Below are 23,165 nucleotides of genomic sequence, written 5' to 3'. Positions count from 1 at the left end.
AATGTGATTTGAGTATTAGCTGCCCCAGGACTCGTATTGAAAATAAATCCTGATTATGTTACAAGTATAACATTTGTTCACACTGCATTGATTTACATATTTTGAGAACATAAAGGACTGCATTTCCATGTGTTTTTACTGCCACTGGATTTTCTCAAGAAATTTATTATTTCCCTGTGCTACAGAAATTCAGGCTGCTAGTTCATTAGCCTGACTGTGAATGTTGTTAATAAAGTGATAATTGAACAATTGTAAAAAATGAAAAACGATTCTTTGTACGTATGTACAAGGGTATCAATTCATTATAGAAATCATTTTACAATTTAAACACTCTACATGGGTTTTAACAGAGGTACCATTCTAGGCACATAAGTATATTAATATATATGAATATGAATATTTCTATTAAGTGTGCACAGAAAGGGAAACTGTTGGATGCTTTTGGAGGTTATTATTAAGAAAAAAATCAAGTTACAGAAGAACATATATAAAAATCTATATATTTTCTTTAATAAAGGGAATATGCAAAAAAATACATAAGTGCATTTAAAATGTGTAGAAAATAAAAAATGAGAAACTAGAGAGAGATACCCCCCAGATGACAAATGACAGTGATATTCAAAGGGAGAGTAACATGACGTCTATATTTTATCCCTTGCAGTTCTTCATTATTTTAATTTTAGCCATGGCCACGTCTTGATGGTTGACTTGGGCAATTAGAAAAATAAAACGTGTGTGTATCACTATGCATCATATCTCCCAAACTAGTTACAAATAAAGCAGCTTTCAAATTATGCTTAAGCTTGAACTTTGGGGAGTAACTGTAAGAGTTCTGGGTTTATTATCTAAGTTCCACAGCCGAACTTCGTATTTGCATTTTTTCTTCAGGGTGAGAATGACAGAGTTGGCCTCGGAGGAGCACTGAGAAGGAGGCCCCGCATTAGGGGGCCCCCGGCACAGCAGCAGGAACAGGGACTCCACACTCCAGGTTGAGTCGATTCCTGATACATTTATTTTATACAGGTCAATTCTTTTTTTTCTTTTTTAAAATTTTTAATTGCTTTTTTAGAGAGGGGGAGGAAGGGAGAGAGAGATCTATCACTTGCCTCCCAACAGGGATCAAACCCCCAACCTGGGTATGAGCCCTAACGGGGAACTGAACCCGCCACCTTTCGGGGTTCAGGACGAGACTCCCACCTCCTGAGCCACACAGGCCAGGGCTCTGCAGGCCAGTTCTTGGTAAGTGGAAATGTTATGTATTTCTGATCGTATGTGTATCAGTACAAATCTCACTTTACGGTGGTAGGGAAGGAAACCTGAAGCAGCATCCCCGTAGCTCACGCGAGGCGCGTGAGAGACATGTCTCTCTCCCATATTTAATAGAAATGGCTAAAAAGCCACTATGAAGAGGCCCATTCTTGCCCTTTTTATAAGGAAACTACAAATCTCTTTTTTTTAGGCTAACATTTCATGGATCTCATCTGTTTACGACGTTCAATCGGTATTAGAGCTCGTGGTTATTTGCCAAACCAGGTAAACCCCCAACTAAATTCTAGGAAAAATAAAAGTTCTAATCAGGGACATGGAGAAGTCAGCAAAGGAAGACTCTGAAGCTAAGACCTGAGATTAAAGTGAAACGTGTTTAAGATGAGTCATCAGGCATATGGCACCACGCCCCCCCTGCCCAGCCAGTTCGAGGGGAGAAGCATCACTCTGTGAACAGGCCACTTTCGGACGCTGCCTCCTCTGGGGTGGTGAGCGAATGCAAGGAAGAGATGCTCCCGTCCTCAGCCCAGCCCCTTCTTTTAAGGCGGAGAGTCGCTGAGACGATCACAGCAACTCATCTCCCCGCAGTCACCACGGATGGACTGAGCGCAGCAAACGGCCCGGCTGGATGGAGCGGCAGGGGCTCCCCGGCTCTCCTAGGGGGGCCAGGCCATCGCGGCTTCAGTGCGCCGGGGCGGGGCTCGGCTGTGTCCCCACGCGGAGGGCGGGACGCGACGGGAAGGGCCAGGCAGAAGGGAACTCCGGAGGGCAGGCTAAAGTACTGTCCAGCCTACGCCACGTGCCTGGACCTGGTGCCCCGACACAGCTGTCCTCAATGGACACGCGCTGTTGAATAAACCATGGCAATCGTGGGACCAATTTACCCCCTCTCACAAAATGAGCTGCAAGGTTAACTCATTTGTTCCAGGGGACAGTAGTGATGTAACGGTGAGAACATCAGTCATGGATATTGAGAATTTATACAAAGGTGACTTCAAGGGCATTAGCTACTCAAATAGGATGACTCACGAAGGCCCCAAATAGGTATCTTGGGACAGCTCACCTCCCGCTCAGTTGCGCCAGATGGGAAAGTTCTGGGGATCCCTTGGGTTACATCATTTACCTAAAACTCTGTGAAGAGGGTGGAGCTCATGGTGTGTTCTCATGACAATGAAAAATAAGAGAAAAAAATAGTTTTTCCAAGAACATCTCCATTGTTTACATTATATTAAATAAAACACTTAATTTCTTTAAATAGTGTAAATAAGAGGGTAACTCTGAAAAGGACTCACAATAAAACTGTGGGTATAGGGGAGATTTTAACTTTTAAAATGTACTGTTCTCCACTGAAGACTCAGGCTGTTGATCCTGCGACTATTTCAGCATGGATCGGACGTTGGGGTGAATTAACCAGGACTGAGGACAGGGCCTATCCCATCACAAGCGGCCCACATGGATCTGCTGACTGATCTCGCTTAGCACGATGGGTGCGAGGTCCGTCCGTGTGGTCACGAGCGGCACGCTGCGTCCTTTCTCGGGACTGCGTATATACACCGCACCTTCCACATCCACTCATGTTTCCGTACTTTGGCTATTGCGACACCCATTTTCAGTGTCCTGGCCGTGGTCCCCGAGGTCTCCTGCCATCCAGGCATGAGGAGACCCTGCACAAGCTCTCACAGCCACGGCCTCACGAAGCCGAGGACCCCACATCCACGCTGCACGTCTCGGGGGCCTCAGGACTCGCGGCCGCTCTGCTCAGGAGAGGAACGTCGTTGGAGGTGGGAGGAGATGCAGTCGGGAGACGTCCCAGTCGCAGTCATCCAAGAATTCGGAAGGTGCTTTCAAGCTTCTTAATTGTTTTTAACAGATTTCTTTCTTCAGTGTGATCTTAAACGGAAGCCAGCCCTCTCCCTTCGCACTTTGCGCAGAGCGGCTGGTTCCCGGCTGCCTCTACCTCGGATCTTGGCCCCCAGGAATGTGGTTTAAAAAGAGTGATCCGGCGCCTATTTGACACCCCGTGAAAAAGACTCAGAACCCTTATCTGAAGTCCTCGTATCCAGCGGGCATTTCTTCTACCTATTCCTGTGCAGACAAGGAATGTCATCTATTATAGAATTCGCTTTTGTGGGGGTTTTTCTGGTCTTCTTTTTACAAGAGGAAGCAAAAAATTTCCCTCTTCTATATGATAAATATCAAAGAAAAAAGGACTTCTTTAGTGAAATACACAGAAAGGACCCACTGAGACCTTCCTTTTCAGTGAAGGTGGACAGTGTTAGTGGGACCAACGCTCGTACTGAAAGTGATTTATAAATTTGGTAAGAATATTAAAAAGTCACCTAGCTAAAATCACTGGAGAGCTGACAAGATATTAAACAACTGACCCAAATCCAAATTTTTAAGGTAATAATTACCAAGGGCTTTTGTATCTTCACTACTATCAAAATGCTTGTTGTAAGGAAAAAAAATTGTGTTTTTTTATATGACAGTCCTATTTTCCCTCTAGCAATCTTTGGTGCCAGATGTCTGACTTTATATCCCATCTGACAGCACTCTATCTGGGTGATATTGGGCACATTTCATACATACTCTAGGTCTCAGTTTCCAGATCTGTAGAGTATTTGTAATGAAATCAACTGAACTCACAAAGTTTTGGGATAATTAAAAGAATTAACCCCATAAAGAATGATGCCTAACATTTGGTAAGTATTCCATAATTATTTTTAGCTATGAATCAATTTTGAGATGATTCATAGAATGTACAATCTTTAAAGTGACCTCAAATGACTTCAGACCGACAGAGTACAAATATCCATCCCTACACACACGCTCACGTAAATTAAATCTCTTCTACGCACGCTTACAACACGCCTGAAACTCTGCCGGGCCCTGCCTGCCGCACCTGCCTCCCCACCCCACCATCTGCAAAGGCCGTGCCGTCTGGAGTGCACCTTCGCAAGGACCGAGTGTCCCGCCTCCCAGGCCGAGTCCCTGCCGCTGAAGCGCACCCGGCCCAGAACCGAGGAAGCGGCACTTGTTTCTCTGCTCCTGCCCAGTGCTTTCCTAATTCATTAAAATCGATTACTGTTGTGTAACGGGAACAACCGACAGACAAATATTCCACGTACCATTTTATCACTTGAGAAGCAAAAAGAACAAGACGTTTAATCAGAAAAAGAACCGATGAAACTATTTAGAACGCACTCCAGGTTCAGGGCGCTATCTCACTTCCCTACAGCTGCGTGTGCCGTGGGTTCTGGAGCGCGACGTGGGGAGCACATGACAAACCCGAGTAAGAAAGGAACGTACTGAATTCTCTCTGCTTTTTGATTCGATACCAATGTCGCAGCACCAGGTGACATCCTCTCCAGAATGAAAAACGCAGGCAAGGGAGCGAGCTCGGCCCCGAAGCCGCCTGCTTTGACTTACTGTTGCATTGCTACCCGGTGCTGCGGGTTCTGTAATATCAGCCTATTTGCTTCCTGATGGATAAATGATGAATAATTCATAACATGTAAAATTTAATCAGGGGAATCTGATGTTAGAGGCCTCATTCTGAAAAAAGACAAAGCCTCGGTATAGATCAGGAGGCACATTTCAAAAATAGCATCGCTTTTTTTTTTCTTCCTGTTAAAATTAAGCCTAAAGTGCAATATATCCTGTGAGATCAAGAGCGGTCTCTTTAAGTAAAAGCATTTACCCGAATGGGTGCACTCTAACGATGTGTAGATTTATGCGCAGAATTCAATATAATCACGGACGGGCAAACAATCTTACCCGGCTTCTTTCCCTGTCTAATTGTGAATCACACTGAATAATAAATCAGCTGAGCTGATGACTTGTATAAGGTACTGAGTCCTTTGGAGACACAACGCAGTTTCCTGTCAATTCTGTAACCTTGGGATTGTGCGACTGTGATCTGAAATGTGGGTATCGATGGTATCCTGTGATGGGCCTCGAAATCCCCAGCCTTAAAGGCAGAGGGAAACACCTACCTCAAGAGCTGCCTAAATGTCACCTCCTCCCCGAAGTTTCATCCCCACAAGGAGCCCAGCTAGACAAGTGGACATCGAGCGTTTTCGTTCCTCTCCCCTTTCCTCTGAGGCCGTTTCTTTCTAACCTCAGTTGGAAAGGGCCCTGAAAGGCCCAGGCCCTTTAATTTTATGCTAAAGACACTGACCGGCTGCCCTGACTCTCAGCGTAAGGACGGTCTCATTTCCGCGGCACGCACGGGTCTTCAGATTGCTGAGGTCATCTTCCAGCTTCTCGCCGGTCACCGGGAACGTCCCAGCGGTGCGGGAAATTCGCTGACTGTCTACCCGCTGTCAGCCTGGGCGAGGCGGACAGGTGGACAGGAATTCTGAAAGGGAGGCGGCCCATGGCCGACCCAGAGAGAGACGCGCCCAGGAGACCACCCAGGAAAATCACTCTGACGATGCCAGTTTTTATAGGCCGTCCCTGGGTCTTCACTTACGAGTGCTCTCCCCATTTCCTGGGAATCGGAACCGTTCCTGCTATTTTAAGTGGTAATTGAAAGGACTAAAATTAAGTACATTCCAAATAAATGTCGGAGGCATCGCTCAGTCCTCAGACTCGGGGGTACAATAAATACCGCATTTCTTAGTCGTGTTTAATGATTTATATCTGACCCCGAGGCCACACTAAGCTGGACCGACAGGAGCGCCAGCTCGGGCACTGTGAGAGCTGGTCGGTCTGCTCTCTCCAGGCACCTGCGGAGATCAGGAGGCTGACACCTCTGCTTGGGAAATGAAGGAAGGGGTCTAATGTCTGGGGTAACATGGTCATCAGGATTCTTCGTGCCTAAGCCCCCCTGGTCTCTTGTCCTGTGGCTTCTGTCTGCTTCTGCATCACTAACGGAAGACAGAAACTATGGCCAAGCCGGATCTCTGATGTTTGACGTCTGGTCTCCGGGGTCTCATCCAGCCTCCCCAGGCACTGCCTAAGGACACTCAGAGCTCCACAAACCCGCAGTCATGCACCCACTTCACACTCTGGGAGATGAATCTCCTGTCATCTTTCTTCCCCTGAACAGCGAACCCAGTTGTTGTTGTTACTTTAAGTCGCAAATGCTGCCAAGCGATGGACGGTCGGAGCCCCCACTGACTGCAAGAAGTAGACGGAGTCATTGGTGATCCAACCCTCCGATCGGCCATCAGCCAACCAGTCAGAGTCATATTTACTCATAAGTGACATAGGCTCATATTCAGCACAAATCTCAAGGCTGATCAGTGGATATGATTATACAGTTGATTCTTGAACAGCATAGGTGTTAGGGGCACTGACCCCCATGCAGTCAAAAATCCATGTATAACATTAGACTCCCCCCCAAAACTTAACTACTAATATTCTGCTGTTCACCTTACTGAGAACACAAAGCATCGACTAACACATATTTTGTGTTATATTTATTATGTACTATATTCTTACGGTAAACTAGAGGATACGTCATTAAGAAAATCATAAGAGAAGGTACACTTACAGTACTTATTGAAAATATTCACGTAGAGGCGAACCAGCAGCTTAAGCCCATATTGTGAAATGGGCGACTGTACTTTGTGTAAAGAGAATATTAATAACTGTCTGTGGAATGACAGCAGAACCGCTTCTCTGACGATGCTTTGCACAGATTCAACCACGTATCCCAGGCTAACATCATGGAACTTGACTAGAAATCTGTCTCTGTATGATTTACCCAAAAGTCTCCAGATGTAACCCACTGGCCAGGGGCACAGAGGGCAGAGGGAGAGAGAAAGCTCAGGTCATTCAACAAAACATCTCACGAGTTAATGAATAAAAGCTTTTTTTAAAATGTTATTACACTGTTCTTATCTATTGGCTCTTTTTAGACCTCAAATCATTACATATGACTAAAAAATAATATGAGACATATATCCAGGACCATCACTCCAGAAAAATTCTTTGAGTCGTTTCTTTCCCTCCTAGCGCCTTATAAATCCATTCTCCAGACCAAGGATTTCATACGCCATGTCCTTTATATTAAGCAATTGGAATCTGTTTATATTATTTTGGGCCACATGGATGCCACATAGAGGAGTAAGACTGCCCTTCAGTGACTTTTTGCTCTGTAGTTAACAATCCTATCTCGCATATTGGAAACACGTCTAGAGGGGGCACTGCGAGCAGTCTTACGCCGCGATTCATGCCCTGGGAAACGCAGCCCACCGACTCAGCACCGGCATTGGCTCATTCGCTATTTGCCCGTGTGGGGTGGTTTTAATCGCCCTGAGCAGCTGTGAGGCAACCGGACTTCAAATACCAAGAGCTCGTGCACAGTGGACAAGAGGGCCCGTTCCACGGAGAAAAGCACGCAGGTCAAAACTGGCCGTCTATCATTCTCAGAGTTCATTTTCAATGTAATGAAAATCTAGAAAGTTGTATTAAGGATTTAAATTTTACTACGCACTTGTAATAAATAATTATAAAGACTTAAGCGAAAAATAAGGTGTTATAATCAAAAGAGAACTTCTGCCATCTTACAGTGGAACAGAGTGGGTGGAACAGGAGGCCCCGTGCTACCTCCGGAGCAGTTTATGAAGCCCGTTTATGCCCGAAGGCGGAAGATTGGGCTGCCACCGTCCTCCAAAAGGGCCTGTGAAGGTCATCTTTAATAAACACACCTTCCTGCAGGAAGATGACAGCTTCTCTGAAACAAATCAGATCTATTAAACTATAAAATATTAGTTTTTAGAAGCAGAAAACATATCAGGAACGATGAAGGGAAAAATTTAGGAAGGGAAAGTGAATCTAAATATATTTATAATTCAATGCAAGTATCATCATAGTCTCCGCCGAAGACTTTGAAAAACAGGTTCATGGAACTGTGGAAAACTGTTTGATCCGTGGTGGGGGCGGGATGAAACGCAGGGTGAAGGTAAGAAAATAAACGAATCGCTCACGTCACGTCCTAAAGAGGGGAAGCTAGTAAGGGGGTGAATGTGAGCAAGTCGTTCAGGCTGTAAAATCAGGGCTCTGATTTATCAGAGCACTTCATCTTTATATGGATCTACCTGTGCAGATATGTGTGCGTCTTTACATATATTTATAAAAACGTGAGAGGATGTCTTCAGTATTGGTGTCTGAAGCTGAAATGGTGAGAGCGCCTCACGGTGTCACCTATTAATGCTCCACTCAGTTCCACGTGGAGATAGAGACATGACACGATCTTCATCACGACCAACAGCTCAGGCTGACAGACAACCTAAAATAAGCACTGGAGTGAAATTGTTCAATTAACCCTAAGACAGAGGAAGCCAGACTCATAGAGCCTTGTCCTGGCTTCAGCCTAAGGAGTTATTTTGAAAATATGCAATGAAGATAAAATATTTTGAGCATTTAATAACACTCATCTGGAAACACATAGGGAAACCTGAATATCTAAGAAAATATAATCATAACCAAATGGCAGAAGAGAATATCAAAGTATTTTCCTGTACTTGACAGAAAAAAAAACAAAGCTAGTATGTTAATTATGTGAATAATATGATTATTAAATATAATTTGATCTTTGATTAGTTATTTTATGATATCTTTAATTATAAAATGCAATAAAATATTTAATAACCCAAATACCATTTTCCTAATAAGGCCATTTTCTTGTGAATTGCTTAGAGAGACGATTGTATAGGTCCCAAGGTTTCACCAGAGTATAATAATTGATAATAAATCGTTAAATAAACAAATAACCAAAGGCATCTACCCTAAAATGAGCACTAAATAAACTCTCTCATTTCAGCTTGGGCTGTGGGCCATGTCCAGCCAAAGGATTTGGGATGTCTTAGAGAAATTCTCCGTGCTCAGAAGGATTTGAAACAGTAGACTAGGAAACCTCCAGACCAGACAAACACTGTTAGTTCATTGTGGATAAATGGCACTGGCTCCGTCCAGCAACAGCATCAGCCCCCACGACTTGTGGTGACGTGAGCCTACGACAGTTACAAGCAGGCCAAGGAGACGACAAAGCGAGGGAGAGACCGAACCAAGACGACCGCACTGCAGGTCAGCCTCGAAAAGAAGTCTCGAGACTGAAATCAAACTCAGCCAGACCTTAAAGTAAGGAATAAGCCTTGGCCCAAGGAAAACCCCCTGCTTAAATCACAGACCGAAAAGGACCCAGCAGAAATAACTAATCATATCGGATGCGGTTTCTAGAAGACATAATTAAAGATAAATAGAAAATTTCCAATGCTTTTACTATTAGACAAGTAATAATAAAAAGCAATTACAGAAAAGAACAATTTAGATAATATTCCTAGGTGATAATTCTAAGAAATACCGAAATAAAGAAAGCTAAGGAAATTTAATCCAGAAATTTACGTAGATGGCAGGAAAATAGTATTATTATGAATAACACAATGTTATCATTTTAAACAACTATTAATTCAAATTCCTACAGAGCTAATCAAGAAAATGAGATAAAATAAAAATACATGGCATGAGAAGGAAGAATGCAACGAATCGATGAAATAAGGTAACGTGACGTGAGGGAAAGTGCGCCAGTCCAGCCAACAGGGCAGCTTGGGCTACCGCTCAGGACTCCTCAATCCCTCCTCCTAATATCACCGCCCCCCCAATCCTTCGGCCGCACTGGTCGGCAGCACTTACCTCTCCGAAGTCTCGGTGTATTTCTCCACCCCAGGGGTGCTGATCTTGGGCAAATCACTTGCTTTGGTCAACGAAGTGTTACCTGAAACATTACGAACAGAGGCAATAAATACTCTTGAGGCAACAAAGACGCTTGCATGGCCTGACCAGGTCTCCTCCCTTCTGCCTTTCACCCGGAGAAGGGGCCTCAGGGAGTCACTGGTTGAATAAAAAAGATGAGGGGTCGCTGGAAGAAGGACCCGACGCACAGCCGAAGGCCAGGGTAGCCGAGCAGCAGCGATGGCACCTCAGGAGAGGCCCACAGTGACACACACGCTTTCCCTTATGACCCACTGAGGGTGGAGCTAGTCTGTGCCCAACAGTTCTAAAGATAAAACTAATATAACTAATAATTTAAGAAAATACGCATTGGATAACCAACTGTTCTAGCTTTTTTTTTTTTAAGTTTTATTATTGTTTAAAATATTACAGATGTCCCTTTTTCTCCCCAATGACCCGTTCCACCCCGTTCCTTCCCCCTCCCCAGTCCCTCTCCCCACCACTGTCCGTGTCCTTGGGTTGTGCATATATGCACATTAATTCTTTGGTTACTCTCTCCCCCTCCACCCACCCGCCCTCCTCCATCCCTCTGACACTCATCAGTCTCATCTGTGCTTCCACGTCATTGAATCTATTCTGTTCATCAGTTTATTAAGTTCTTTAGATTCCACGTATAAGCGAGATCATGTGATATTTGTCTTTCGCTGCCTGGCTTATTTCACTCAGCATAATATTCTCCAGGTCCATCCATACTGTCCCAAAGTGTTCTAGCTTTTCAAAGTCACGGATTATGATTTATTGGACACAGCTCTTGGAAGATCTCAGGAATTACCAGGAGAGCAGAGATCGGAGGAACGTGTCCTCACTCTTTCTAGTGGTCTTCCAGTCTCAAGTTCTATTCGATCTTTAATTTACCATTAACTAAAGTAATTAAGACAGTGATATTGGCCCAGGAATAGACAAGGGAATCAATATAACAAAGAAGAGAGTAAAAACAACAGTGCAGTGATGGAAAAAATAAAATAAACAAAAAAACACATAGATAGTGCATACCTGGAACTTTATAAAGTGATGCACAGGAGATGGATAAGGACTGGAGGGACTAAATAGGTAACGGGAAAGCCCATTATCCGTACAGAAAGGGAAGCCGGAAAACTGACCTCTGTCTCCCACAGGCACAGGATCCAAACCCAGACTAACGACTGAACAGCCTATGGGAGAGTTTCCTTACTTAGCAGGAAATACAGAAACAATATCTTTCCAACGCTGGTATAATATTTCTCAGACAAGGTACAGAAACAACAAAATAAGGGTCTTAACAGAAGACCCGTGCTACATTTAACTACCTTAAAGGTGGGATTTTGTGGGGAGAACTAATAAACTACACCTGGAGAAAACACCTGTCGTGCACACGTCTGACGGGAGGCGGGGCTGTCAAGACTATAAACTGTAAGTCGACAATTACGAAATCTTAAAACCCAGTGGGAGGTGGGGAAAGACGTGAAAATCTCGGGCCGGAGTCCAGCCAGCATACAAAACCGCAGGCCTGCTTTCATCTCACGGCTCAGAGTCGTCTTTCTCCCGGCCGGCCCGGTGTCTGTACCGGTTGCTCAGTGTCTGGGCTTCTACCCCACAGACAGGCCTTTCACAGCAGCAGGTGCATTCGGCCAACAAACGCGAGAAAACGAGTGTGGAGCGAAACATAACCCACGGCTTCCAGGAGGCATCTCCCCCAGCGGTTTGGGAAAACATGAGCGCTGACCATACCCACGGCGGGGAGAACGGAAGCCAACGGCCCTTCCCAGGCGGCGTATCTGAGTTCAGACCCACCGAACAACTTCGGGAAACCACTTGGAGTTTTCTCGAAAAGCTGGAGCCCACCGCCCTCCGCGGCCCCGCCGCTCAGCCCGGGAACGCACCCAAGAGAAGAGCTCGGGGCCGGGCAGCAGGAGCGCCGCCTCCCCCGCTGCGACGCGTCCCGGTCCCAGGAACGTCCTCGAGCGTGTCTATGAAGGTGCCCGGCTCGTCCCGCCTCGGGCCCCTGCCACCCCGCCGGAAACGCAGGCCCCGAGGAAGCCTCCCCGCTCGTCCTGTTGTGACACCGGGAATGCGGGCACGCGGCCGACGGGACTGAGCCAGAGCGGGAGAAACAGAGAAGCGGAGAGGAAAGGGGTGCGTGAACCACGCGCCTGGTCCGCGGCCCTGAGTCTCGGGCCGCTCGCAGGGGCCCGGCGGCTCCGACCCTGACAGCCCGTCAGCGCGCCAGCGGGCTCCACGGCCCGCAACTCCGGAGTCTGCGGCGGGCAGCGGCATCCAGAGTAAAGAACCCGGGGGGCGGGCAGAGAGACCGAGCTCTCCAATAGTCAATAATTAATCAATAATCAATAATTATAGTCACTAAAAATAGCAGCAGCATTTGCTTGGAAATAGCACGTTTATTTTGAGATTTGGACTTGATTGCTCAAGCATATGAAATATTATTAATAAGTGAAGACAAGTTTCAGGTGACGTCTAACGTAATATTTTGGTGGTGTTCTATTACCTCTGTTACTTCATTTTAACCTAATTTCAAAACAGGTAAAAGGTAAAATATTAGTAAATGAGGATGTGGAGGGTCAGAGAATTGGGATAATTAGCTAAAATCATTCTAATCCTCACTTCTGAGTTCACTGCTAACTCAATGTCCTCAAATTTCTGTCTTTCAAAGTGAGTATTTTCTTACTCCTGTATTTTTCTGTAAGTGACACTTTTTAAAAATCTACAAGAATTTAGTGTATTTATCCACTCTTTCAGCTCTCATCAAAATGTCTTTACTCTTGATTTGGTCGGTGGGTGTTGTGGGTGATTGTGTTTTCTTCCCTCACGTTCACTACGAAATATAAATTTGTTTTCATGCCATAATTCAGCGTCTTAACAAATTGAAACGACTTAACACAGGACACGAGCCCGGTCGCCTTGCGTGGAGCTGATGCGCAACAGAAGAACCGAGCCCGACGGCGCCGAGTCGGGCCGAGGCCTCCAGGCGGGGCTGAGGCGGGCGGCAAACCCATCGCACCTCCGCGCAGCAAGGCGGGGCGGCAAACAGAGAATTATTTTGTTATTGTTGCTGCAGTTGCATGGGAATGCAGTCAACAGTAACGTGGAAGACGTTAAGAGATGCAGGAGATTACACTGCAGCGTGTATTGGTTTAACGCTGCCATAATTGAACTGGGAAAATGTCATATGTAAATAGAGCTCCAGTGCGCCCACGCAGATTAATGTAGGAAAAAGTCTGTTTAAACAGACATGGGGATGAGGTAACATAAGGCCACAGCGGAACGGAATAGAATTTCGTTCGCCCACTTAATTAGGATTAAAAGGAGTCAACACATAACAACCTTTATTATTTTAGTGCATGGGCACAATTGCCAAGGGTTTTACTGTTTTCAGGAAATAGATTTTATTTCAGGGTTTTAAAATATTTTAGAATCACCATAAACATTTTAAATAATTCACGAAGCAGCGTTTTATTTGAAATCGTAATTGTGCCATAAAAGTCCTATGAAGATCTGGAAGCAGCCTACTAAGTTTCCTTGGACGTGCCCTAGATGTTTACAAGTCCTCTCACCCCCAGGCCGCTACAGAAACACGCTCCTGGTCATCTGTCTTTATAGAGCATTTGTTAAAACCACCCATCCTCCTAAAGAGCAACTTATTTTACATAGATGTGTTCTTTATCCAAATATTCTTGACAGAAAGAGGTGAGAAAAAAATAAATTCAGAGGAAATGTTTTTCAATTAACCCACCTGCAAGTTCTGTTTAATAAAGCACAGAATTGCTGATGACTTGGTGTGAGCGATATTAAACATGCTTCAAATGTGGAAATTGCTATTGAGAAGATGATGCAGCCTCGAAAGCTGTGTTAATAATTTTAAGACACTAGGATCAAAACACAGGATGTTAATTCACTATTAAATTGATGATAAACTGAGGGAAAACTGGCCTGATATGTCAGAGTATATTTATCTTAATAATTAATTTATTATAAAGTATCATTTATAAATTGATAATATAATTTGATACTGTCCAAAGCATTCTAATGTGCTTCATAAATCCTGGAGCGTGTTCAGTTTTGAAATTCTAAGGGATTTTAGTGAACTAGACTATAGCGAGGAATTTACGTCAGGGTGCAAAGGGGGAGAAAATATGAAGTGAGGTCGGGGGAAGTAATAAAGCTGGAAAAAGAAATGAATAATCCAAAGGAGAAAAAGAATTAATAAAGCTTTGGACTTTTACATTCACATTTGAGACTATTAGAGGAAAGTCTTTACCTCTGATGAGAAAAGTGAGGGAGGAAGGTATATTTTACAGAAGAAAAAAATGACTGTTTCTTTTTGGCTAATTAAACTCAAACTAATAGCAGGATTCAGTGAGAGATGAACAAACATATGCTCAGAATATTTATCTGATCATAAACAATTATATTATTCTCATACCATGAAATTAATCCTTTATCAGAAAGACTGAGAATAATAATATCTACACACTGAATCGTCGCCCTCTCAAAGTGCTCAACTTTCTTTCCAAATCTAATTAGTTACCCGCCGAGACTTCTGAAAACATCCTGTGTTTAAAATGAACGTGATCTCCGTGAAACCAAAACTGCGTTTTCCTTTGTGCCCGCACCGTTTGCGGTAACTCTCAGGGCAGCGCCCGGTGGGCACACGCAGGGGGACGGGCGACCTCGGTGCCCGCCAGGCCCTCGGGACAGCGGGCAGGGCGGGGCCCACCCCTCTTCCCACTCTCATGGTACTTGTTCCCCACCTGGGTTCTCGGGGGTAGTGAGCCCGTGAGAACAAACGGGCTACAGCAGAAACGTGGGGCCCGTCGAGCACCGTCCCTGCACCAGAGGGCGGCAGGCTCAGTGCCCGGTCAGGGCACGCCCGGGCTTGGGCCTGTCCCCTGGGCCGTGTGCGGGAGGCAACCAACTGACGTCTCTCTCTCGCTCTCCCCTGCTTCCTCTCTCCCTGAAAAACCAATCAGCATATCCTACGGTGAAGTTTAAGGATTAAAAAAACAATAAAAACAGAAAACCACAGGCTGAAGAAAGAAGAGCAGACAGGGGCCAAGGAGAGATGCGACAGGCGACAGCTGAGTCTATAGCAACGGAGGGAGGAGAAAGGTTCCGAATGGACCGTTTTCATAATCGTCCCCCCCGGCGACTGCTTAACGCCCAGAGGCTTAGACTAGGCGCCCGACGCGGGGGCCTGCATGACCCCCTCTGAGCCGGAGCTTCTTTAGGTTAAGAGAGAAATGGGGGTCCCACCGACCTGGTTTCTTGAGATGAACTCACGGGGCCCACTTTAACCTAACAGAAGCCGGCAGCTCCTGATAAATGGTCTTGCCCTGACCTTTTTACTCCGCCGAGGCAGCTCATGTCTTCCCTTCGTATCTCAAATCCAAACCCACTCCAGAAACCAAAACCCCTCCAGCTCCCCTCGCCTGCGACCCACGTGCAGCGCTGTGCTCCGTGGACAATGGCGCCGTTTACGGGACCCTCTGGTGGCAAACGGATCTCCCTCGCCGACTAAGCGAAATCCCGAGATCCACGGACTGCGGCCGCTCGGCCTTAGACCTTGACTAGATTCCTGGCCGTTTAGACACGGAACTTATACACAGTACAGCAGTTTGACTGAGCTGTTTCCTTAACTGCGAAAGGGGCTTAAGAGTATATGCTTCATGTTTTTATTTAATAAGATAAACTCAATTCATGAAGGAGGAGCGTTGAGCGGAGAGCCTGGCCTACCTGACACCTGCAATTAATCATCTCTGTAATTTCGCAAGGTAAGCAAGAGGAGGTGGCGTCATGAAGTCACATTTCCTGGGGACTCATGTCCACTCCCAAACTAAGGTGCTGTGGGTTTCGGGTGACAGTCATGATTTACTACACATAGTACATTTATATGCCTAGCCGTGGATTTCTGTAGCCCATGGAAGGGAATTTCCATCACTTTCTCTCACCTTGAGAATTTGTAAAAAATTGATCATGTCTTATACATATATTTGCATACCAGGAAAGCAGTTTTTACAAATAACTTACAAAAATGAGCCTCGGATTCATCATGTCAGATGCCTGCAAACACTCCTCAGTGCTGTTAAAAGGAAGCGACGCTGACAAATCGAGTTATAATGGCTGTTCCCGGAGAGCCAGAGGTGACCACGTGATACCTGCAGGTGTCAGCTGAATTAGTTGCTTGCTTACTGTTGCTGTTGTTTTATTTTACTAGTTATGCTCATCTACAGAAAGGTAGCACACTCAGATTTTTATAAAATTTGTTAAAGATGAAATAAATTTTTTTGAATTATGAAAAAAAATTTAATGTTTGATTTTTTGAAAACATAGCTGCCCTCTGGCCTTCAGGAGAATCAGAAATTGAGAGTAGTCAGACCTATGAATAGTTGAGTGTTAAGTAAGTTTTGCAAATATGAACGCTCATATCTAAAATAACTTGGGATTTTAGTGTTGTTATTTCCATGTATTTAAAACTGGCATCCTGTCAAATATTCTTCACTTACTGCTCCAGCAAGAAACAGCCTCATGTCAACCAGCCAAACAAAGCATTTGGGCTTTGAAAATAATGAGGGGAAACTAATCAGCACAATTTATTATTATTATTACTACTACTACTACTACTACTACGAGAATGCCACCATTTAAAGCATTTAAATATTTGAAAACCATTTAAAACTGTTTGGAAGATTATCATTTGTCAAATGCAGTAGTATCAATACATAATAAAAATGTGTTTATTACTGACATGAAGAACCAAAATTAAATATTACATCTCTACAACAAATTAAAGTTTTGTTTGTTTGTCATGTCAACAAATTCAGCACATTGGTCTCAAAAAGAAATGGGCCGTAACTATGTCTATCTGTTTGGTTTGATGGAGAAAACTCACATTCACTAAAGTGAGAGGTATTAGAGCAAAACACAAAACCATTATTTGCTATCAAATTAACTTTTTCTCTCCAAAACTAGGCACCTTCCACCTTCAGAATTCAAATAAGAACCTTCTATGGAATATGACGACCTGGTTCCTGATCTTCTAACTCTACTCTCAAAACTATCTCGTGCAGATTTCTACTTGCTGACTATAGTGATAACATTTACCATCTATTCAAATGTTCCTGGTTTTGTTTCAGTCTGTATGTTGAAAAATCCACTTTGTAATATTTCTCCAATAAACTGGCGAGCTCTTGGGGGACTGGAGGTGGGAGTATTGATATTAAGGGAGCCGACTGGAGGCACCAGAGGCCGCAGGAGGCGGGAGTGGGGGAAGCGATACAACCCTCGTGCCACCGTGAAGTAAGCGAACGTCCTGAGAAAAAGCCTGGACACTGTCCAGGGGAGACCGACGCGGGAAGGCTGGCCGGGAGCAGGCCCGAGCCCACAGGAATGTCCACCGCCGCCCCTCAAGCGGGAGAGGGCAGGGTCCGGCTCCACCGGGAGGCTTCTGCGCAGCGCACAGAAGTTCAAAGACATACATGAAAGGGAATGTTGAAGACTACAGAGAGTGACGCATAATCTTTCAGAAAGAGAACAGAACTTTTTGATGGGGAGGAAACTTCCTTTTTTTAATTTATTGATTTTAGAGAGAGAGGAAGGGTAGAGGGAGTGGGGGGGAGAGAAACATCGATTTGTGCTTCCGCTTACTCATGTGTTCACTGGTTGAGTCTTGTATGAGCCCTGACCAGGGATCGAACTCACAACCTTGGTGCATCAGGACAACGTTCTGACCAACTGAGCTACCAGACCAGAGCTGGAAATTACTTTTTAAATTTTTTTTTAATTTTTTTTTTCCTAAAACAAAAAGACATTTAAGCTTTGAGGGCAAACAATTTTCATTCTGTTGAATTTAAGAACATTAGAGAGAAAAATACAGTTTTACATTTTCCAGAGAGAGAAAAAAAAAGTGTACAAAAGCTTAAGAATTGAAAGGATTTCTGAGTCCACAATAGCAACACCAAAAAGCAGAGGAAATGGGGAACAATGTCTTCATACTACTGAGTTAAAATAGCTCGCAAACTAGAGCTCTACCCACTAAAGCGGCACTCGGGTGTGGGGGGAATGGACACGGAGAGAGAGGCGAGGCCTGGAAAGTAAAGGGGGTTCCCATTACCCTTGCTCAGGAAGCTGCGGGGGTGTTTTAAAAACACACACAAAGAAAAAACAAACAAATAAACGAAGAAAAGGTAAAATCAGATACCTAGGACAGAAGACACTCAGCAGGTGGAAAAGGCCCGAGGGGAGCTCCAGGGCGACACCTGAGCAGCCTGCGGAGAGCGATGGGACAGCTGCAGATCCCGGGACCCCGGGAAACTGACCAGGGGCTGAGGGGCTGTTGGATCAGGAGCACCTTGGGGAACCCTCTGCTACCAGGCGGTTTGCAGGCCTCATACACTGTGGGACGGTGAAGCCAAAGAGTCTGAGAAGAGCATGTAAGTTTTAAAAAGAGTCAATTATTAGCTCCAGGAAAATGCAAAATATATACAGAAAAAGACGCTGTACCCGTAGTATGCCACTTAGAGCAGCAGTTTGTAATATCTTTAAAGTCAGAAAAATCAAAACACTGAATATGTATTTATTCAAATTTGCAATCGAGCTATTTTGGGAGTATGGGCTGAATGTTGTGGTGCAGAGAGCTGAGATAATCGATGAAATGCTGAATCAGGAGACAGCAAAACACTAACAACAATATTAGAAATACCAACAAAAACACGCTGGATATAGTTTAAGAGCTTTAAAGCAGCCTGTTCCCTGGGAAACAGGTAAGTGCGGCAGGGGGGACCAGGGATTGCGGGTCCCTGCTGCTATTAACTCCATAAGCTATTACATGTGTATCTTTTACCCTATGTGAATATAAGTAATGAGATAAAAATAATATTTTAAATTAATAAGAGCAAACTATTGCGCAGATATAATAATAATATTTATAAATTTAAGTTAATAACAAAAACAGGCTACAATCACTGGTTACTGACATGTCATGTTTGCTCTCCCCTTTCTTCCTGTTTCGGGGTGACTCTCAAAACCAACAGTAAGTAGGATATTTAAGAAAGATATTTTCAAGTTTAAAAAAAGTAAAAGACCGGACCTTGAATGCTCATTTTTACCAAAAAGTAACAGGCGCATTTTACAGGGATGGAGAGGACACATAGGCAAAAGAAATTCAGACTTTTGTTCCTACAAGTATTTTAGTCTTATAGGCAGGTTACCAGAGTTTAAATTGGTGTTAAGTTTAATTTGTTAATAGTTCAAAAGAGTAGGGTCTTCCCCCAGGCAAACATTTAATTTTTCCTTCCTTTTCTTATCTTCTTGGTATTTGGGGGTTTGCAGAGAGGGTAATACGAACCTTGAAGTATTTCTAAAGATATACTAAGAAAAGCCAAAAAATAATGTAGCTTATTTCGGTGACCTTCTGCAAGGAGAGCAAGAAATCAGTTATCCTGGCCACTGGTCTGAGCCTGGAAACCCTTCTTTAGAACCGACCTCACTACTGCGTCGTCTGCGTCCACGGCGATGCTCCTGCTGCTGATGTAACCGCTCCTCTCCCTGCATCTCATAAATACCCTCGCCTCGGTCTCCTAATTGGAACATTATTTGTGCTTCGGCCTGAATCGTGCTTCCGGAACAAGTTATTCTTATTGATCTCAGTAAATGATTGTTGCCTCTCCAAAAAAAAAAAAAAGGAACAGGCATTAAATGTCAGAACAGGAACGGGCAGGATGAAAACGGTGTAGGCTGTCGACGCTTCTGGAAAGTTTTCTGCTTCGTCTTTTTAAATTGGAAAACACTGATATTCACACCAACAAATCGCAGTCAAAATTCTTCGGTCGTATTGCATGTTATATGTTGTTGGTCCTAATTTGCAACCGGCATAAATAGATATAGGCTTGTGTAACTGAAATAAAACCAGGGATAAACACAGAAATTGGCTTCCAAATGGCACAAATATTTATAATGAGACCGCTGAGTGCACGGGGGGTTCATTAGTACTTGGTGTATCTTAGTGTCCTTTGGAGCCAGGAAATGTGTATTGTTGCTTCTGTGACTTAGAAATACAGGTTGTTTCTATTTATTTAAGCCAAAGTATGGTAATGATGATATGCAGCAGGAAGTTCTCTATCTACAGAAGAGTTCTTGAATGCTTTTTTTTTTTTTACTGTAACTCCACCACGACCCCGTTCTGGGAAGGCTCTCTAATTGGGAAGGGAGTTCTAGATGTCATGTCCATTCACTGTAACTGGACAGTCCCCACGCTCTGCCAAAGTCAATGACAATTAGTGCCAGTCTTCACACCAGTGAGAGGGGTGGGAAGCGGCTGGAATCAGACGACAGTTTGTGTCGTATGAAATGCCAGCCTCTGGTCAGGCGTCTTGCCTGATGATTTGCACACGGATCTATTTGTTCTAGAATCAGACAATATATACAGGTTGTTCTCTATCAAAGAATGCAAAGTCCTGTTACAAAAATAAACGGGATATATCCGAACAGCGGCGGTCTCGCTAAACGTCGGATGTAAACAAATAATGAGGCAACAGTTAAGCCGCGTGGCTCCTTTACCGAAACACCTCAGGACTTCTCTCCGAGGCCTCAACACTCAGGGGCAGCCCACACACACAGTCGGAGTTTCCCAAAATTAACACACACGACGAAATCTCACCTCACCTGGCCTGAGTCTCTTCCTTTCCTACCCTGGCTCTGGGACGCCTATTTTCTAGAATAGATAGATTTAGACTCTGAGGGTCAAAAACAGTCTATTACGTTGTTCTCGTGAAAAAACTGAATCAAACGGGCCACTTAAAATGTTGGGGCACGTCCCCGCTAGAGGTCAAAGAGTCGATCATTCTCATTAGTGGCATGTTTTCCTTCTGCTGGCTGCAGACTTTGGTGCTTACCAAGAATCTAGACAACAGATATAAACAGGAGCCAGTATTATAAAGGCATAATGTTAAATGCGTCAATTAAAAATAATAAATAAATTAAAGTGCTGCTGGCTTTCCCTCTTTAAGAGATGGGAAAGCTGGCTGGGGCTGGGCTGACTCGCTCGAGTGGACAAAGAGGGCCGGTGGTGTGATTACCGCACAGGTAAGTGAAGACCTAATTAGCTTCCAGGCCATTAAAGGACCCGCAGTCATCAGTCCAGCGGCGGGCCCGTGGTGAACAGAGGCTGGTATGGAAACCACACCCGCTGGGAATCGAGGTGACAGGTGCGGCTCTGAGACCTGCTGCTCTGGGAGCCCACACTCCCCGGGGAAAGCGGGGGTCTCGCTCAGAGCAGCGTTTCAGGCATTTACAGTCAACTGACCATCCCGGGGGGTGGTTTTTCCTCAGCTGTGTGGAGTGGAAGCTAAACAGAGAGCGAGCGAGAGTGCATTCAATTCAGGCAGATAATTTATTGTGTCAGCATCTCCCCTGTAGAATATAAGACGTATAAAAGCAACGAGCTCACCCTCCTGTTTATTTTTTAGGATCCCGAAGAACTATAATAGTCTCTGGCTGGTAAATTGCTTAATAAATATTCGTTAAACAGATACTTATTCACGATCCAGTTGTAAACGCACACACGCTGATTTCCATTCTACCCATCCACGATCCGAAATTTTAAGGCCCGTCTTCCAAATTCCCTCTTGCTCCGCTTACTGTATTTCTGTTGGCCGGTGCAAGACGCGGGAGGCGCATGTCCCGTGCAGTCGTGTTCACGAAAGAATCGGGTCAGCGGTGCAGCGGGGTGGACACCTCTCTACAGAAAAGCCCGTCACTGTGGCGATGACGCGAAATCGAAACTCCCAGAGCCCGGCCTGATGTTCTCGGCAGGACCTCGGCCGCCGGGGCAGGTGCTCCTCCTCTCTGCGGGTCCACGACAGCGACCTTACGTTCGGGTGGCCACGGCCCCAGGAAAGTCCGAACGTGCCCGACCCTGACTCACCCACGGAACTTCTTTCATGTGACTTTTTCTAGACGAGTAAATCAGGCCACGTAAATATAAATATTTGCGCCAGTAAACCTCCTGAAAACTCGATGTTTTTCTTTCTGCCCAGGTAACACAGCACAACTTGCCACGGTCCCTTCCTAGCGTTTCCATATGTTAATTCCCCCAGTCCTCTCAGAAACGAGGTCAACAAGCGATTGCCCGAAAAGCATACTTTTTCTCCATTCCTGCTGCTTTGTGTGCGGGTCCCTGTTCTCCTCGAGGACATTTACCACCTTGTGAGATTTACAGGAAAGTACATTTTACATCCCACTAGATCGATGAGAACCGCAGCTAATGGCTTTCCCAGGCTCCCTTGCAACCCTGGCGTAACAGGTCCTCCGTGCAGGCACACATTCCCCAGATATTAAATTGGAGACTCTCGACAAAAATAACGAGTGCCGTAAAGAATCGTCCCAGCTGGAGGGGCAGCTACAATCAGCTTAATTTCCCAGGAGCACCACTGTGTCCTTGCAGCAGCCTGGTCGCCCGGCCCTGCGCCGCGGTGGCCCGAGCGTCCCGAACAGGAACCCCAAACAGGCGGTCTTTGTGCTTCCCCTGGCCCACCCCAATTGTGTAAAACTGGTTTTCTAGGTTCTGAGGGATTTCTCTGCCACATGATACTACTGAACTCATCTTTAAATGAATCAGCCCCAATATATTTCTGTTTCTTGCAACTACACTCTCCTATTAGCTCAACAGAGACATTTAAAATTCATGCCTGATTGATACACTTAGTTAATTGATTACTGCACTGGTTCCATGTTCTATGAAGCCCGGTTGATTACTGCACTGGTTGCAGGTCCTACGGAGCCCGGTGGGAGCGCGACGCTGAATACCCAGTTCCTTGTGGCCTGACTGAGCTGCAGATGAGTTGACGTGTTGATAGTTAACTGACATGCAATTCTAGGAACTACAAGGAGGAATGAAGAATTCCAAGAATCCCCTGGGGGTAGTGGGGGCTCTGTCCTGCAGGAGTTTTCTGGGAAGGCTGACCTGCAGTAGGAAACCAGCCCGTCCTTAAAGTTTGGAATTCAGCCCCATAGGTTGGGGCGGTTTGCTGAGAGAGTTCAGGGCCCGTCTTTTCGTTCAGGTGGAGCAGACCGAGGAAGGCTTACCAGAGGCCACAGGCATCAGTGTTGCTTGGGGCCAAGTGTGTCCTCTAAGGGTACAAATGGGCTGCGACTGATAACAGCCACGG

The 23,165-nt window shown here is 45.1% G+C and overlaps 1 long non-coding RNA gene across 10 annotated transcripts in view; it reads right to left on the bottom strand.

Moving 5' to 3' along the window:
• LOC308547241 overlaps positions 1-23,165 on the bottom strand; it is a 334,174-nt gene that overhangs the window by 194,411 nt on the left and 116,598 nt on the right. For all 10 annotated transcript variants that reach the window (XR_013997473.1, XR_013997474.1, XR_013997475.1 and 7 more), the window contains exon 5: positions 9,910-9,991. This is a non-coding gene — a long non-coding RNA (uncharacterized lncRNA). The remainder of the gene's footprint in view (positions 1-9,909; positions 9,992-23,165) is intronic.

This window comes from Miniopterus schreibersii (genome assembly GCF_964146895.1).
Source record: "Miniopterus schreibersii genome assembly, chromosome: 17".
Lineage (NCBI taxonomy): Eukaryota > Metazoa > Chordata > Mammalia > Chiroptera > Miniopteridae > Miniopterus > Miniopterus schreibersii.
This window is presented reverse-complemented; position numbering and strand designations above follow the sequence as displayed.